General features: G+C 46.7%; 1 long non-coding RNA gene across 1 annotated transcript in view; it reads right to left on the bottom strand.

Annotated features, from left to right (window-relative positions):
* Nucleotides 1–16,164, bottom strand: part of LOC141278966 (uncharacterized) — a 60,570-nt gene extending 44,406 nt beyond the window's left edge. The window contains exon 1 of the long non-coding RNA XR_012332488.1: nt 12,998–16,164. This is a non-coding gene — a long non-coding RNA (uncharacterized lncRNA). The remainder of the gene's footprint in view (nt 1–12,997) is intronic.
* Between the last annotated feature and the right edge of the window lie 1,617 nt (nt 16,165–17,781).

Raw genomic sequence — 17,781 nt, 5'->3', positions numbered from 1 at the left:
TGATAGAAATGCAAATCCAGGCCTGACAGATGCCAAAGGTAATTTCCCCCTCCTTTAAAAGTAACATTAATTAGTATCTTTCCAACTATTAAAATTAAAGGCATGTTCATTACAGAAATTTTGAAAAATATACAAAAGTATGGACAAATGGTTTCTATAAATATATGTTTCTTTTTCAGTTAATATCACTTCATGGTAACTACCTCAATACTTTACATATCCTTCTACCACATCATTCTAATGTCTGCATAGTTTTTTATCAGTTAAATCCAACATATTTTTTAACCAGATATCTTTCATGTTGGATACTTAGATTATTTCTGTTTTCCATAGAATTGATAACTGCAACGAACTACTTAGGCATCCGTATCATTACAACTTTGCACACACTTATGATTTCTCCTTTATGATAAATTCCTCAATGTCCTCTCCTGGGTTAAAGGGATAGAGGAGACCTGTGAAGGCTCTTTAATACACATGGCCAAGTCCTCCCCCGCCCCCAGTGCCCCACGCCCCTGAGACGGGTCCATGTTCCCACTCCCCTCTGCCTGGGAGAGTGCCACTGCTGTGTCTTTGCCTGTGCTGGATATTATCACTTAGAAAAATACTTACCAATTGGATAGGTTAAAAATCATGTTATATAAATTTATATTTCTTTAAATAATAGTGATGTTGAGCATTTACTTATAGGTCACGTGTATTTCCCCTTTTGGAAGCCACTGTTTCTCAAAGGATGGTCTCTGGATTACCTGCACTAGAATGCCTGGGTACACGCTGTACAGGCTGATTCCTGAGTTCCAACCCAGACTTAACCAGACGCCAGGGCGGTGGCCCGAGAGGGGAATCTGATTTTGTTAGCGCTCTGCTGGCAATTCATATGCTTCTAGACTTTGGTAGGCATCACCCTCCTCCATCCTGCCTCTGCATCCCTGGAAGCCGCAAACCAAGAGTCAGCACTGGATTCCATGACGTGTCAAAACCAGCAGGAATCCTCACAGGAAACTCTTGCTCATTTATATCATGCCAAATGCACTTTCAGGTACATTAATAGCTGCAGAGAGAACAGTTGAATGTAACTGTTCAAACCTGGCCATGTGAAGAAGCTTACAACACATTTTCTGGTGGCACAGCGAAGGCGGCCCCTGCGAATTCAGCCTCTGTGCCCGGCAGGATACTAACTACATGGCAAAAGAAAAGATCTTAAAAGCAGAAGATACAATTTTTCTTTTGAAGTGTCCAAAAAACAATCTGTAAAAGCTGTGAAACGAAGGCTACATCTAGAGAACCAAGCAAAATAACATGCTATCCAGTGCTGGCCTTCAAGGGCTGGAGGGGAAGTACAGTGGGGTGGGTTCCTCAGCCTCTCTGAACTCATGGCCCTACACCGACTCTGGTTTCATCAAATAGAGACAAAAGGACTGTTTTTCCTGAGGATGGCATGTGAGTGTTTCCAGGCATTTGGTTTCCATTTTACATGCCTTACAGAGAGTTTTAGGGACATTACAACTACAGTGGTATTATTTGGGAGCCAGCTTTTTAAAATTATGCCTTTGCAATTCAAACAAGCAAAATATAATTTCATTAGCAGTTTAAGAATGTTATAGTACAAGGAGTATGTAAGGTTTTTATTTTTATTACCAGCAGGTCAAAAGACCCAGACCATAGGCCAGGGCTAGTAGGATGGGCAGAAGATGACATACCACTTTCCAAGATGGTACGCCGTGTAGAAACCTCTTCTCAAAGGAAAGAACTAAAAATTTTCTCTTCCTGGGTAGGGAGAGAAAACAGTTTTATTACTGCCAGCCATCATGTATTGAGCCCCTTACCCCTGCAGGTGCTATGTGCTTCTCATGCACTCCCTCCTTTATCCTCATGACACTGACCCAAGGTGGCTGTTCACGTCTCCGTGTGGGTTAGGCACAGGTGTGGTTGGTACCCAAGCCACGATGACTTCACCAAATGAAGGGCTGTTTCCCTCATAGGCAACAAGTGCAGAGAAAGTGCCTTTGACAGAGTTGGCGCTCCATGGACGATTAGGGGTGAATGAATGAACAAAGGAGAAGACCACAGCAGGCACTGACCTGTGGTCTACTGACGCCCAAGGCCTCCCCCTGTTACATCATGCTGCCACTCTTAAGGCTTGGAGCCAGCACAGTTGCCTTTCCTGGCCAGAAACTGTGTGCTGGCTTGGCCCCAGAATGGAAATATTAGGACGGTAGATTCATAGAAGCACTCAAAAATTCAGAATTTAATCACAGCAGCGCCCCCCCCCCCACACACACACACACTCACTGGTGCCGTCACACCGTGATCATATATCAGGGCTGAGACACCCGCTTCTTAAGCACTCAGTTGAGCTCTGCCAGGAAGGAGGGCAAACAGTGCCCCCTTCACCCTGCACCCAACCCCAACATGAACCCCACCACTTTCCCAGCCCAGCAGAACTGCACTCGCTGCTCTCTGCTGAAACCCAGGGAGAGAAATCATTTTCTTGCTAGCCATGCTGAGCGCAGCATGCACGGTAAGCCTGAACTCTGTCAAACCAACAATGTATAAAACCTGAATTAATACTGAGATGGACCCAATTCTCTGACAGGCGTGTTAAATGTGATTAAAGCTGCATAGCATTCCCCGCATACCCATCTGCTGCGTCGAGGAGCCCACAGCTGTTCTGATTGCCGACAACGCACCGTTTCTTGTCAGTTGTTGCAAATGCATCTCATCTTGCACGGGCTCTGGGCCCTCCCTCCCTTGTCGGCCAGCCCTGGCCAGCTTCTCTAAGTAGTCACTGATACCCACATGCCTCTGGCCGCAGGTCTGTGGAGGCATGTGTGAGCTCTGGCTGGTGCAAAAATGTGTGATCACAGGGAAAGCTTAGCGCTTTAGCGGCTGGAATGAATCTCTTGGATCCTAAGCTGTGGTGACGCCACCACCTGCGGCTCCTGCTGGCTTATGCTGTGGGGTGAGCGGAAAGAACAGGGACGAATCATTTTGGATGCTACAGGGAGCTGCCCCTGAGATGCCCACCAGCCACCACCGAAAGAGCTACCAGAGAAACACATGCTGAAAGCTCTTGAAGGCCAGTGAGCGTACTGCGGGGGATCCTGGGGAAAGGCAGAGACAGAGATGGGGCTATGCTGGGCAAGGGGTGGAATCCACAGAGGCCACTGGAGACCTTGAGGCCCAAGGGCACAGAAAAGGCAGAGGACAGCTAATTTCAAGAGAAGAACTGGGTTGGCCAGCATCTTCATGAAAAATTTTAAATGCAGTCCCCTATAGGACTGCGACCTTCCACCAGCGTACACAGTCTAGCAAGCACAGCGTAGGCTGGATTTCAGCCCTACTTGCCCCCCTGACCAGGGGTCCTTGTGCAGTGAACCGCCTGTGCAACCATACACACTAGCTCTGGACAGAGGAAGAGTTCAAAGGCAGCCTAAGGAGGTCACCATCAGAAGCAGGGAGAGCAATACCTGCTCTCAAGCAACCAGTAGGAGCAAAGCTAGCATATGAATGTGGAAAATACAGGGGAGCAGAAGAGAAGAGCCAGGAGAAATTAGAAAACAGTGTCAAGTGGATTCAAAGAATTCCAAGCGTCTTCCTAGCTGCTGGTGGTTTGCTGGCCAGCTCTGGCATTCCTTGTCTTATAGATGCGTAATGTCAATCTCTGCTTTGGACGTCACATGGCATTTTCCCCATGTGTCTCTGTCTTCACGTGGCTGTCTTCTTAAAAGGGCACCAGTCATATCCCAGGGGATTATTTCTAAAGGTCTGATTGTTGCTTTACATCACCCTATGAAGCGAAGCACTGTAACTTGCTCCACCCAGTTGACCAGCCTGGGCAGAGCTATTATTCATTATTCTGGGAAAAACCTGGGCTGGGGCTCTTATTTGTCTCTAAAACAATTCAAACTTTTCCCTCAAAACCCCGTTTTTTAGGTCTGATGAACCAATACTATCATAAGCTAAATGCTGAAAACAACAATTCTGGATTAAGAGAAAAACCCGAGTGAGCATAACCCTTTTTGAGTTCTATTAAAGACATCAGAAATCACTTATTGATTTTCTTAAAGAAAAAATATGAATTGAAAAAAAAAAAACCCTGGTCATTACTTCAGAGCTACAGTTTAATTCAATAAACATTTGCTGGACAAATGCATCCTTCCTGCCTGAAACCTAGTAAGAAAAATAAGGCATCCTGGGCTTCCCTGGTGGCGCAGTGGTTGAGGGTCCACCTGTCGATGCAGGGGACACGGGTTCGTGCCCCGGTCCGGGAAGATCCCACATGCCGCGGGGCAGCTGGGCCCGTGGGCCATGGCCGCTGAGCCTGCGCGTCCGGAGCCTGCGCTCCGCAACGGGAGAGGCCACAACAGTGAGAGGCCCGCGTACCGCAAAAAAAATAAAAAATACTAAGGCATCCTGATGTCAAGGAGTGCGTGGTGGTGACAGAAGCACAACACACAAGGCCACAGGACGCTGGGGGACAATGTCAGGAAGTCACGTTCCTTCAAACCCAAGCTCTTCCTTCCCCCAAACCTCAGATCACATTTGTACCACTCTGTTGAGATAACTGCAAAATTCTGGTTGTCAGCTATTAAGCACACCAATTTTAGAACCGGTGAAAATAATCCAACAAATACACATACATCTGTGCCAGTGTGTGTATAATACACATAGAGCTATACAACTATAGTGTGTGTGTGTGTGTGTATTAAAAAAAAAGAAAAAGCCAAGTGGGCATTGAAAATAATACCAACCTTATCACAGCCACACTCATTCAAGTGTGGTGTGCCCAACCTAAGTCAAGGTCACCCGAGAATGTCAATAGCACAGAAAAGTCACATTAAGGAAAGAAAGACATTTTATCTTTAATGAGGATGAGAAAAAAAATTAGTCACCGTTTGAGTGCTCACCGCATACCAAGCATTTCATATATGTTTCACATCATTCTTTTATTTAATCCATGTATTTGGATTATCTCATTTAATCCTTACCTCAGGTCTGAGAAAAAGGTCCATAATTTTCTCTCTTTTACCCGTGAGGAAGCTGAAGCTTAACAAGCAATTGGCTCAATAAATGGCAGAGCAAGGATTCAAACCGAGGTCGGTCGCATTCCAAAGACAACCTTGGGGGAAGGTTCTAGAATGAGCCTCAAGGTCCAGACTGCACTCCCAGAGACCATGTCAGCATCACCACAGTTTTACACATTAATCCTGGTCAGGGAGAGAAACCACACGTGGAGACCAAAGTAGCTGTATCCAGGGGCCAGGGTGAAGCTGTAAACAGGAAACCAGGCTGCAGCTTGAAGGCCAAGGGGTCTGAAACCTTGCGGGGAGGGGGATAGAAGCTGGGCCTGGGGAGGGTTTGGCATGTGGACTGGGAATGAGGCAGGGGTATCAGGGCTTCTTCTAGTTAGTCACTGGGTGGGCCCGCCGGCCTAGGTGACAGTGCGGGTCTGGAAGAGACCCGGGGGATCCAGCAAATTCCCTCCGTGGGCCTTACAGGTAGCTGGCACGTTTCCCTCTGCAGCAAATAGAAGCACGTTCCCAGGGAAGAGCAGTGGCAGGCCTCACACAGGCAGCTGCCAGGAGTCCCATGCAGAGTCCAGCACAGCTGGCTCTGGCCTGTGACAGCTCTCAGACACAACGCAGGTAGCTGCCTGGGCGCTTCCTTGGGGAGGCCGAGCACAGTCCAAACAACGGACGGCAGGCTTCAGTGGTGCTCCCGACCGAGCCTTTTTAGGTCACAGAGATGCTGTGTTTATACTCCCGGGGATGGAACATCCTATGCTCACAGCCCCACGCTCCACACCCCACTACCCCACCCACCAGCTCCCTCCCTTTGGCGAATGGCTGGACTCTTGGCAATCTGTGCAGATGTGTTGTGAATCACTGTCAGTTCAAGTACACAGTATTCCCTGACTTGTACCTTCATCTGCTTGCCCCGTATACCTCCCTCTCCAAGTGCTGATAGAGGCAACTCCCCAAAGAAACAGCAGCTCCCAACTCTCTGCCACATTCAGCAACAGCAGGTAAGGCAGCCACAAAGTCGGGTGATTGAGACCCAGGATGCAGAGTCTGTGCCAGCGTAGCCCTAGAGGCTTTGCATTCCCCCAGGTCTGTTGAGCAAGAGAGTATCACGTTCATGACAAGGATGAGGAAAAGGGCTCAGGGAGGCTGATTTCGTACAAACACACACTAACGTGAGTGAGAGAGCAGAGCTTCAAAACTAGACGTGTTCTTTCTCATAGACAACGTTCCATCTCAAATCATTATATTTCCAAATACTTTTTATAGGCAGTCATAATAATAGCAGCAGCTTGTGGGCTACAGACTGTGCTAAGTGCTTTGTATGCATCAAGTCGTTTAATCCTTCCAAAGAGCCTCGAGGAAGGTAAGGATCATGATCTTAGAGATAAGGATCTCAGGCACAGAGAGGTTAGCAGGCAGGAGGGCATGAGGAAGAAGCAGGTGAGCCATCCCTCGCGTCCCTCATTTCCTCGGCCCTTCTCCTTGCCAGAGACCACTCAGCTAATCTGGGCAGACTCAGACCCATATAACTTCAAGTCCTTAATAGGTCCTCCACAGACCCTGCTGGGGGTGTGTGGGGGGGAGGATCTGAGGGGATGTGCGGCCATGGAGTGGCTCGGAGGCTGTGATATGTATTTGAATATATATATCGGCTGCATAAAATTGCTCCCTGAGAAAAACAGAGAAAGAAAGGTGGGGTGAGGAGGTCTTGAGCTAAAGAGGCAAGAATGTCTACATTGGAAAGCTTGGAAATTTCTGAAGACCCATGGCAGTAGGCAGGAGACGGCAGGGCAGGCCCGTCAAAGGCACAGTAAAAATTAGCCCTTCCATGTGGGCAGCCCTTCATGCTGGGTCACAAAGGACCTTCACAGATTCAAACACATATTTGATTTAGGGAAGACTCGAAGCTTTCGTGTTTAAGGCCGCACGACACATGGGAAAGGAGCATGGGAACCTGGGGAGGGATGCTGAGCAGGTGGGTACACACTGAGGCTGGTCCCAAGAGGGGCCTCCCATGCCAGGATATGGATCGATGGGCTCCGAAATGAATCAAACGAATGATGGCAGAAGCTACCCCATCGTCAGCTATGTCCAGCCACCCTCCTCACACTCATTGGAACACGATCACTCCTTGAGAGGCATCCAATATCTCATGTGAGCATTTCTCCACTTTACTGGTCACATTGGCTATCGTGGGCCAGGGAGGAGAGCCTCCTTATGAAGTTACTGAACTGCTGATTCCTGAAGACCTAGAATGGTCCACAGGGATTGGAAGACAACCCTCTCTCTCTTCCTCACCCCAGTACCAGCACCAAATTTAAATTTAACTCACCTTCACTAGGTATCTGTTAGGCCCGATGCTAAATGCAGTTCTAATGTTAAAGACAAGGGAACTTACTCAGGGAGGGACATGCCCAAAGTCACAGAAATCACTAAGTGGCAGAGCCAGAATCCAAACCACAGACCTCTTATCCAAGCTCTCATCACACCATGCTGCCTTCCAGAAAAATCAGCCAACTCAGTGCTTTTATGGTAAACTTTATGTTCAATAACTGATTACTCTGAATTCAGAAAAATGCCTATCAACTGGACCAAGATCCACAGTATAAGCTCATCTTTTTCTTTTCTTTTTTTGCGGTATGCGGGCCTCTCACTGTTGTGGCCTCTCCCATTGCAGAGCACAGGCTCCGGACGCGCAGGCTCAGCGGCCATGGTTCACGGGTCCAGCTGCTCCACGGCACGTGGGATCTTCCCGGACCGGGGCACGAACCCGTGTCCCCTGCATCGGCAGGCGGACTCTCAACCACTGTGCCACCAGGGAAGCCCTAAGCTCATCTTTGTTTCTAGTAATTTCTGAGAAAGAGTAGAGTATTTTGAAATATAGGTAGATGATTGATAGATGATAAGATGATTGATAGATGATAGATAATAGGTAGATAGGTAGATGATGGATGGATAGACAGACTTTAAATTGAATTTTGGTCTTAGCTCCTCCATCAAACTTAGTGACCTTGGAAAACAATTAATTAGTTTCTTTTTCGGTAAAAATGACCTCGTCAAACCCTCTCTCGCGGGACTTGTGAGAAAACGGTCTCTAACAGAGCCTGGGGCACTCACAGACTCTCACTATTCTTCTCTGTCTTAAAACTGCTCTAGAATTGTGTCCAAATTCCACAGCAAGGACCCAACTCAAACATTGTTTAAAACGTTCAGAGCGTCTGTTTTTGACATTAAGTTGTCCTGGAGGTTTAACAGCCTGGTACCCGTAGCGTCCCACCCAAGAACATTTCCTTCAAAACAGGTTCCTGTTACAGAAACAGCCCCGGTTTTAAATATACTCCCTCTCCTCATAAAAATGCCCCAGCCAGCTAAAGCCATTCTGCTTAAAATATTTAATTAATACCTTCACAGCGGTCTGGTCCTTATTAAAGACTCTTAGGGACCATGTCTTAGGGGCAACGCTTTGTTCTAAGCAGCTCTATGTGTTACAGATAAAATAAAGTGCTGGAGCGTGCTTTCTATTAAGAGCAGGGAAGCTTGTCTGCCCATTGCTGCAACCCCTTTTGTCATCAGAGTGACACATTAAGGCATAATCCAAGTACAACATACAAACACAAACAGTGTAAATCCACCCACTTAGTAAAAGGAGTCCCAGTAAAACCACAAGAAAGGTCTGGTGATTAGCCGAGGGGATTAAAAACTTGGATGAGCACTTCATTTACCTCACCTCCCCACTGAAGAGGCCACAAACGCACTCTGCTCCCCAAGCAAACAAGAGCCAAACCTAGAGGCACTCGCTCTGCTCTCTCTCCCTCCAGCATCTTCCGGGCTTCTCAGCCTTGGGCAAGTCAGAGGAACCTTGGTGAACCATCCTGCCTTTGTAGGAAGCAGGCACACCCCCTGCCCACCCTGATCGCCCCAACCGAAGACTGGCAAATGCTTGTTTGTATATTTTGGTGTTAGAGAAGGACTTTTGTTGTTGTTGTTGTTATAAGAATAGAGTTGGCTCGATTTCACAAACTTTGGAACAAATAGGAAACAGAAAATAAAGATGAATCATAATCCTACCACCTAGAGGTGACTCGGACGCATTTCACTGTGTGGGGATCGTTGCAGTTTCACACAACGATCCCCACACATTTCCACTTGGTTTCCTGCCTCTTTTCTCTTACTACTCCATGCTGAGCACTCTCCTGTATGTCATTTCTTTTTCATCACAGAGGAGGATACCACTGTAGGCTGGACCACCATGACTATAACCAGTTATTTCCCATGTGATAAACATGGAGGTTCTTGGAGTTTTTCACTGTTGTAATCAATGCAATGATAGCATCTTGATACATCAGTCTCGGTCCACTTTTTGGATTATCTCCTTCAGACAGACTCTCCGAAAGGGCACAGCTGAATCAAAGCCTATGAATATTTTTTAAGTATTGATAACTTTTGCTAAATTTATCTCCCAAAAGGCTGTACACACTGTATTCTCTTACCTACATGGGAGAATATATATCTCACCACACTTAAAAAAAAAAAAGTTTTTTTTACTAAGATATACAGATAGCTACATTTTTTAAAGCAGAAAACCATCAGGAGGCTGCTGCCCCTTTTCATGCATCACAGGAGCACAGTTACCCCCCTCTCTGCTGGTCCTTCCATTTACATGAGAAAAGAGTTCTGGGTCCCCCTAAAAGAAGGGTGCACCCCTCCTCGCACCTGAGTGAATTGGGAGGGACCACTGAGGGTCTTTTGCAAAATCTAACATGGTTGAAAGCAGGGATTTAAACTTTGGCCCCTGTACTGCAGCCAAGATCTTCTAAGAGTTTGTTTATTTTTCTCTACTTCTCCCTTTGAAACTCAACAAATTTAACGCATTCATTTAAAATCCCACAAGTCTGTTCCCTTTCCCAGGAGCAGAATGAAGTAATGTGGTTCCCACGTTCTGACAGCATGGTTTGGGGGCCACAAAAGATGATAGCCCCCAGCCTCTATAGAGCCAAGGGTGGTTCAAATAACCGGAGGTTTGTTAAAACAATCAAGCAAAAGGACGTTTGCACCAGAGCCTTGGAGATCTTCCAGCACTTAGCTGCCCAATTATTCCTTCCTACCAGAGTTTCCTCCACCTGACTTTAGCCATATCTTGACATTTAACTGAGCTTTGCTATCAGAAGATTCTATTTTCTTCTTAGAGACGCAAGTGATGCTTTTCTCGGGTAGGGGGAGCCTCCTGGCATAACCTCACAGTGTTCCAGGTCTTTGCATCCTACCTGAAGCTAACTCGGAGACACGGAGGTGGGCGCTTGTTAGTTTCAGGTTTTATGCTGAGTGACTGAAGTATCTGATTAGAGAGGCTAGCATCAGTTTGCACTCTGAAGGCCTGGCTTGGATTTGTTGCTGCCTTACACAGATTGCCTCAAGCTGGGTCTCTCCACTTAAGTGACAGGCAGGTTAACTACTTCACTGCTGGATACCAGCTCCATTCCCCATCCCCCTGACCCCCAGCTCACAGCCCTAGGAGTCCATTCTGCAAAGGCTTATAAAACACAGAGGAAAACTGACCGTCTGGCCTGAGTTCTCCTTTTTAAAAGGAAAAGAAGATACTGAGAACGAGTCCATTGTACTGAACACATTTAAAACTTAAGTTTTTAAGAAATAGAAGAATTAAAAAAACCCAAAAAACTCTCATCAGCCAAATAATCCTCATGGTTATTTTATGTAAGTTTAGAAAGTTTAGATCATTCAGAAAGGTACAAAGTTAAAAGTGTGAAAATAATGCAAAGCCCACTTTACCCATCAGAATAAATATAAAGCTCACTATAGATTTATTCTTATTTAATTATATACCTTTTGAATAATACTAGGCTTTCAGGAGTACAAGCCTAGGACCCTATCTCCAAATATAGTCACATTCTCAGGTACTAGACGTTAGGACTTCAACACATGAATCTGGCGGGTGCGGGGGACACAATTCAGCTAATAACAGGTAGCTGAGCCAAGATCCTCACCCAAATGTGCCATGTTGGAAGCAGGTATCGTTTCTGCTGCCCTATGTTGCCTTGGAATTCTGCAAGATTTTTTAACTCCTTTGGCCTGTTTCAAACTGATTTAGGGAAGCACAAAAATGACAGTATCTAATTATAATCACTATAGCTCTTTTAACCATATCAAAAAAAAAAAAAAAAAAAAACTCAAGGCCCAAAGCACAGCAATTCATTTGTCTCTACTTCAGGCAAATGCTAGACGATGAGCCTTTATATAGCCAGATTGCTCATTTTCCCCCCAAAGGCTTCACAGATAGAGAAAGACCTGAAGACATCTGCTAATCTATGGTTGGGATTTAGCTGCGCATTCTTGATTGGGATCAAGACTTATCTCCACATTCGGCCTAAGGACCCTCAGGCAGAATTACCAGCCCAGAGCCAGCCATGTGGAGCGCCCACAGATAGAGCAGGGCACAGCCAGATGGCCGGGTCAGGTGCCTTTGTCTCCCTCCGTGAATAAATACAGCCACGCCCCTTGACATTCCTTTATGTTACCATCCGAGATGGACTCACTTGACTATTACCTGTATAATTTTTACCGTATCTACATTCAACCTATAATATTATTTACTTTTTTTTGAAATCATCTTACATGCTTTATTTAAATTTCTCTTCAAAGGGAAGGTTTATGTAATTGTCTTAAGTGGAAAACCTATTATGTTTTGCCGCAGATAGAAGGTAACCACAAAAAAAAGTAAGAAAACAGCATAATGTTATTAATTTGTAACTAGAAAGAGTTGCTCACTGCCTCTATTTTTAAGAAAAAGGGTGAGAGGGAGGAGATATGGGGATATATGTATACATATAGCTGATTCACTTTGTTATACAGCAGCAACTAACACACCATTGTAATGGAATTATGCTCCAATAAAGATGAAAAAAGGGTGGGTGCAGGGGGAAAGGAGATGAGGAAATGTAAAAAGAAGTGTTTGAGACATACTAATACTGAAGTGAGATTTTCTTACAAATTAATTGCAAGGCTGAAACAAACTTAAAACGGGAATAGCTCTCTCACCCGATGATCAATGTTCTCTGGGTCTCTGTCCTATCTAAAATCAATTCCACTCACATCTGGGAAATGCTACTTTCTACTTTTCAAAGCACTCTCACGACAACCCTCTCATATAAGCAGAGCAGATATTTTACACTTGTTTTCTAAGTGGAGAAAATTCCAGCAAATTATAGGCACTCTTAGAAACTCCTAAACCCCAGGCAAGCCTCTTAATTGGAGTTGAGAGTTGGACAACTGCACTCGGGGTCCAGGAATGCAATCCAAACCGGGGGAGGAGGGGACGGCAGGAAACACTTATTACTGAAGAGATGACTTCCTATAGTTGGCTCAGCCCCTTCATTGGTCTCGAGCCAAGTGCTACACAACTGGAAAACAAACCTAGGGTCAGACATACATGCTAGACCCAAGTTTCCGGCACCGCGTCTGACCAGGCTGTGGAGGGTAGAGGGACAGTATCTGCTTCTCCCAGGGAAGCAGGGACCCGTCTCTGCTTTCTTTGCTCAGCTGCGGCAATTAATTTGACCGCAAGATTTACCGGGTCCTTCCTTTCCTGCCTTTGTTTTGCCTTTGTTTTGCAAATAGCCAGCCCAGTTCTCAAATCAGCGGCCCTAAACCCTGGCTCTTAAAGGGTGGCCACTGGCATCACCTGGGAGCTTGTTAGAAACGCAGAATCTCAGTCATCATTCCACCCTCCCCACACCCCTCCCCACGGCACAGCTCAATGGACTCAGAGTCTCCAGCTTCACCAAGTCGCTGGGTGATTCGAAAGCACATTACATTTTGAAAAGCACTACTTAAAAGACGGTGCTCAAGAGGTCACCCTGGATTCAGGCCACGGATCCTTCAGCTATGTGGCCCTCAAGCCCAGAGCTAGGAGCCACCGCTCTGAATGCTGCAACCTTTATAAGCACAGTACTTACCCAGGGTCCCCTTCTCACTGGCGAGGGGATCTTGAACAAGTCAGTCAGCCTTTCTGGGCCTCTGTTGGCTCACCTGTAAAACAAGGAAAAGAAAATCTACATCCCAGAGAAGTGGTCCCGCACATGGCGAGGCAAGATGCTCATTCAGCAAATAGGCACAGAGCACTCAGAATGTCCAGCCTCTGCTCCAGCCTCTGGAGCTACAGCACTGAACAGGACAGAGAGGATCCTGCTCTCCTGGGGCTTCCATTCAAGGGGCTAGACAGAAGAAACAAAGACTTAAGATTTTCCGTAGTGATAAGGACCCAGAACAAAACAAATCCCATGAGAGAGTAACAGGAGTGGTACAAGGCACCATTAGCAGGATGGTCAGGCAGGGTGTGTCTGAGGAAATGACATTCCAGCCAAGATGCAAATGGAGGAAAAGGGCAGCCACAGTGGTGATGTGGAGACCGAGCCTTCTGAACAGAGGGTACCCCGGGCAGAGGGGCAAAAGCCCTGAGCTGGGACAAGCTTGGTACAGAAAAGAAGAGAAAGGTCGGGCTGGCCGGAGTGTAGGTGTTAGGAGATGAGGCTGCAGAGATAAGTGGCCTCATTTCTACCACCATAACCATTCTGAGACCTCATCCTTCAGCTCTGCGATCATCCACATCTGTGCAGCAGCTCTATTCAGAAAGCCATTCATATCTACCCACAAGTGGCTTGGAGACCAAGAGGGCTCCTCGTGCCAGTGTCCAGCTTCACAGGGTTGTACCTCCTTGAGTTCCTAACTCAGGAAACAGGCACTGCAGACTCAACCCCGAGTGCTTTGGAGGGAAAATGAGGCTCTCCCAGGTAGAGAGCTCCATGAGCTCTGGCTAGAGGGAGTCGACATCCCCAGGGTGGGATGATTTTCTGGTGATTTCACAGATAAGCCACAGATGTCAAATAGCATGAAAAGCCTTCTGAAAGCAGCCAGCAAGATCAGATTTGGAGTTTTCACCAAATCTAGGGTGTTAGCTCTGAGCCAGACCTGGTAGCCCAAGGTCAACTGTGTCAGCCAGAATTCAAGGAAGTTTTGGGCAAAAGGGAATACAAGTAGCTTGCTTCGGAGGCTTAAGTCTCACTTACGACACCGTGTTATGGATCCAGAATTAAAGTTCACCGATAACTGGTGCTGCCCCTCACTTGATCCTAACAACCCTGGGAGGCAGGGGAAGTCTCACATCCCAAACAATAGTTCTAATGCTCAGAAACAGTCTGGAGTAGGACTTGAAAGCAGATCATCTGGCCCCTGACCAGCGGCCTGTTCAGTGGATGAGGCATTGCCATGGGCGGCATGCCAATTTCCTTCACAAACTTTCCTTCAAGAACATCTTTTTTTCCATCATTCCAGCCTCCTGCTTGCCCCTCCCACCGCTGCCATTGCTAACTTTGGTTTATCGTCTCCTTGCTATCTTCATTTTGTCCAAAGCATAATCCAGGGTAATCTCTCTAGTTTAAAATCAGCACCTTAACTTCCCTTTGCCATGTGACCTAATACACTCTCAGTCTCCGGGAACAGGGGCATTTTGGGGGTGGGGGACGGATTATTCAGCCGACCACATGCAGTATCCCCCCCGAGCTGCCATTTCTTGGCAATGACTTTACACTATGGAAGATTTACTGCCACGCTTGATAAGTCACCACTGTCATCATCACCTTCACGTCTTCAAACACTCAGCCAGGTGTTTCTAGTTTGGGGTGACTTAATCCTTAAGAATCTTTAATTTTGTAAACTCAATTGGTTCAATTCTTTTCTAAAAAACCTTCCTACGGAGGGCTTCCGGAAAGATGGAGGAAGAGTAAGACGCGGAGATCACCTTCCTCCCCGCAGATACACCAGAAATACATCTACACGTGGAACAACTCCTACAGAACACCTACTGAACGCTGGCAGAAGACCTCAGACCTCCCAAAAGGCAAGAAACCCCCCACGTACCCGGGTAGGGCAAAACAAAAAAGAATAAACAGAGACAAAACGATAGGGACGGGACCGGCACCAGCGGGAGGGAGCTGTGAAGGAGGAAATGTTTCCACACACTAGGAAGCCCCTTCGCGGGCGGAGACTGTGGGTGGCGGAGGGGGAAAGCTACGGAGCCGCGGAGGAGAGCACAGCAACAGGGGTGCGGAGGGCAAAGCGGAGAGATTCCCGCACAGAGGATCAGGGCCGACGGGCACTCACCAGCCTGAGAGGCTTGTCTGCTCCCCCGCCGGGGCGGGCAGGGCTGGGAGCTGAGGCTCGGGCTTTGGTCGGAGCGCTGGGAGAGGACTGGGGTTGGGTGCGTGAACACAGCCTGCAGGGGATTAGTGCGCCACGGCTAGCCGGGAGGGAGTCCGGGAAAAGTCTGAACCTAACGAAGAGGCAAGAGACTTTTTCTTCCCTTTTTGTTTCCTGGTGCGCGAGGAGAGGGGATTAACATTGCTGCTTAAAGGAGCTCCAGAGACGGGCGCGAGCTGCGGCTAAAAGCGCGGACCTCAGAGACGGGCATGAGACGCTAAGGCTGCTGCTGCCGCCACCAAGAAGGCTGTGTGCGAGCACAGGTCACTATCCACACACCCCTTCCGGGGAGCCTGTGCAGCCCGCCACTGGCAGGGTCCCGGATGCAGGGACAACTTACCCGGGAGAGGCTGGTGCAACGTCACGCCGGCCTCTGCCGCCGCAAGCCCGCCGCGCACTCCGTGCCCCTCCCTCCCCCCGGCCTGATTGAGCCAGAGCTCCCGAATCAGCGGCTCCTTTAACCCCGTCCTGTCTGAGCGAAGAACAGACGCCCTCCGGCGACCTACACGCAGAGGCGGGGCCAAATCCAAAGCTGAGCCACTGGGAGCTGTGAGAACAAAGAAGAGAAAGGGAAATCCCTCCCAGCCAACTCAGGAGCAGCGGATTAAAGCTCCACAATCAACTTGATATACTCTGCATCTGTGGAATACATGAATCAACAACGAATCATCCCAAATTGAGGAGGTGGACTTTGAGAGCAAGATTTATGATTTTTTCCCCTTTTCCTCTTTTTGTGAGTGTGTATGTGTATGCGTCTGTGTGAGATTTTGTCTGTATAGCTTTGCTTCCACCATTTGTCCTAGGGTTCTATCCGTCCGTTTATTAAAAATTTTTTTCTTAATAATTATTTTTTTATTGTAATAACTTTATTATATATTATTTTATTTTACTTTATCTTCTTTCATTCTTTTATTCCTTCCTTCCCTCCTTCCCTCCTTCCTTCCTTCCTCCCTTCCTCCCTCCCTCCTTTCTTTCTTTCTTTCTTTCTTTCTACTTCTACTTCTACTAATTCTTGCTTTCTACTTTTTCTCCCTTTTATTCTGAGCCGTGTGGATGAAAGGCTTTCGGTGCTGCACCCAGGAGTCAGTGCTGTGCCTCTGAGGTGGGAGAGCCAACTTAAGGACACTGGTCCACAAGAGACCTCCCAGCTCCACATAATATCAAACAGCGAAAATCTCCCAGAGATCTCCATCTCAACACCAGCAACCAGCTTCACTCAACGACCAGCAAGCTACAGTGCTGGACATCCTACGCCAAACAACTAGCAAGAAAGGAACACAACCCCACCCATTAGCAGAGAGGCTGCCTAAAATCATAATAAGTCCACAGACACCCCAAAACACACCACCAAACGTGGACCTGCCCACCAGAAAGACAAGACCCAGCTTCATCCACCAGAACACAGGCACTAGTCCCCTCCACCAGGAAGCCTACACAACCTACTGAACCAACTTTAGCCACTGGGGACAGACCCCAAAAACAATGGGAACTATGAACCTGCAGCCTGCAAAAAGGAGACCCCAAACACAGTAAGATAAGCAAAATGAGAAGACAGAAAAACACACAGCAGATGAAGGAGCAAGATAAAAACCCACCAGACCTAACAAATGAAGAGGAAATAGGCAGTCTACCTGAAAAAGAATTCAGAATAATGATAGTAACGATGATCCAAAATCTTGGGAATAGAATAGACAAAATGCAAGAACCATTTAACAAGGACCTAGAAGAACTAAAGATGAAACAAACAATGATGAACAACACAATAAATGAAATTAAAAATACTCTAGATGGGATCAATAGCAGAATAACTGAGGCAGAAGAACGGATAAGTGACCTGGAAGATAAAATAGTGGAAATAACTACTGCAGAGCAGAATTAAGAAAAAAGAATGAAAAGAACTGAGGAGAGTCTCAGAGACCTCTGGGACAACATTAAACGCACCAACATTCGAATTATAGGCGTTCCAAAAGAAGAAGAGAAAAAAAAAGGGACTGAGAAAATATTTGAAGAGATTATAGTTGAATACTTCCCTAATATGGGAAATAGTTAATCAATTCCAGGAAGCACAGAGAGTCCCATACTGGATAAATCCAAGGAGAAATATGCCAAGACACATATTAATCAAACTGTCAAAAATTAAATACAAAGAAAATATATTAAAAGCAGCAAGGGAAAAACAACAAATAACACACAAGGGAATCTCTATAAGGTTAACAGCTGATCTTTCAGCAGAAACTCTGCAAGCCAGAGGAACTGGCAGGACATATTTAAAGTGATGAAGGAGAAAAACCTGCAACCAAGATTACTCTACCCAGCAAGGATCTCATTCAGATTTGATGGAGAAATTAAAACCTTTACAGACAAGCAAAAGCTGAGAGAGTTCAGCACCACCAAACCATCCTTACAACAACTGCTAAAGGAACTTCTCAAGGCAAACAACACAAGAGAAGGAAAAGACCTACAATAACGAACCCAAAACAATTAA

The sequence above is a fragment of the Tursiops truncatus genome, chromosome 6 (assembly GCF_011762595.2).
Source record: "Tursiops truncatus isolate mTurTru1 chromosome 6, mTurTru1.mat.Y, whole genome shotgun sequence".
Lineage (NCBI taxonomy): Eukaryota > Metazoa > Chordata > Mammalia > Artiodactyla > Delphinidae > Tursiops > Tursiops truncatus.
This window is presented reverse-complemented; position numbering and strand designations above follow the sequence as displayed.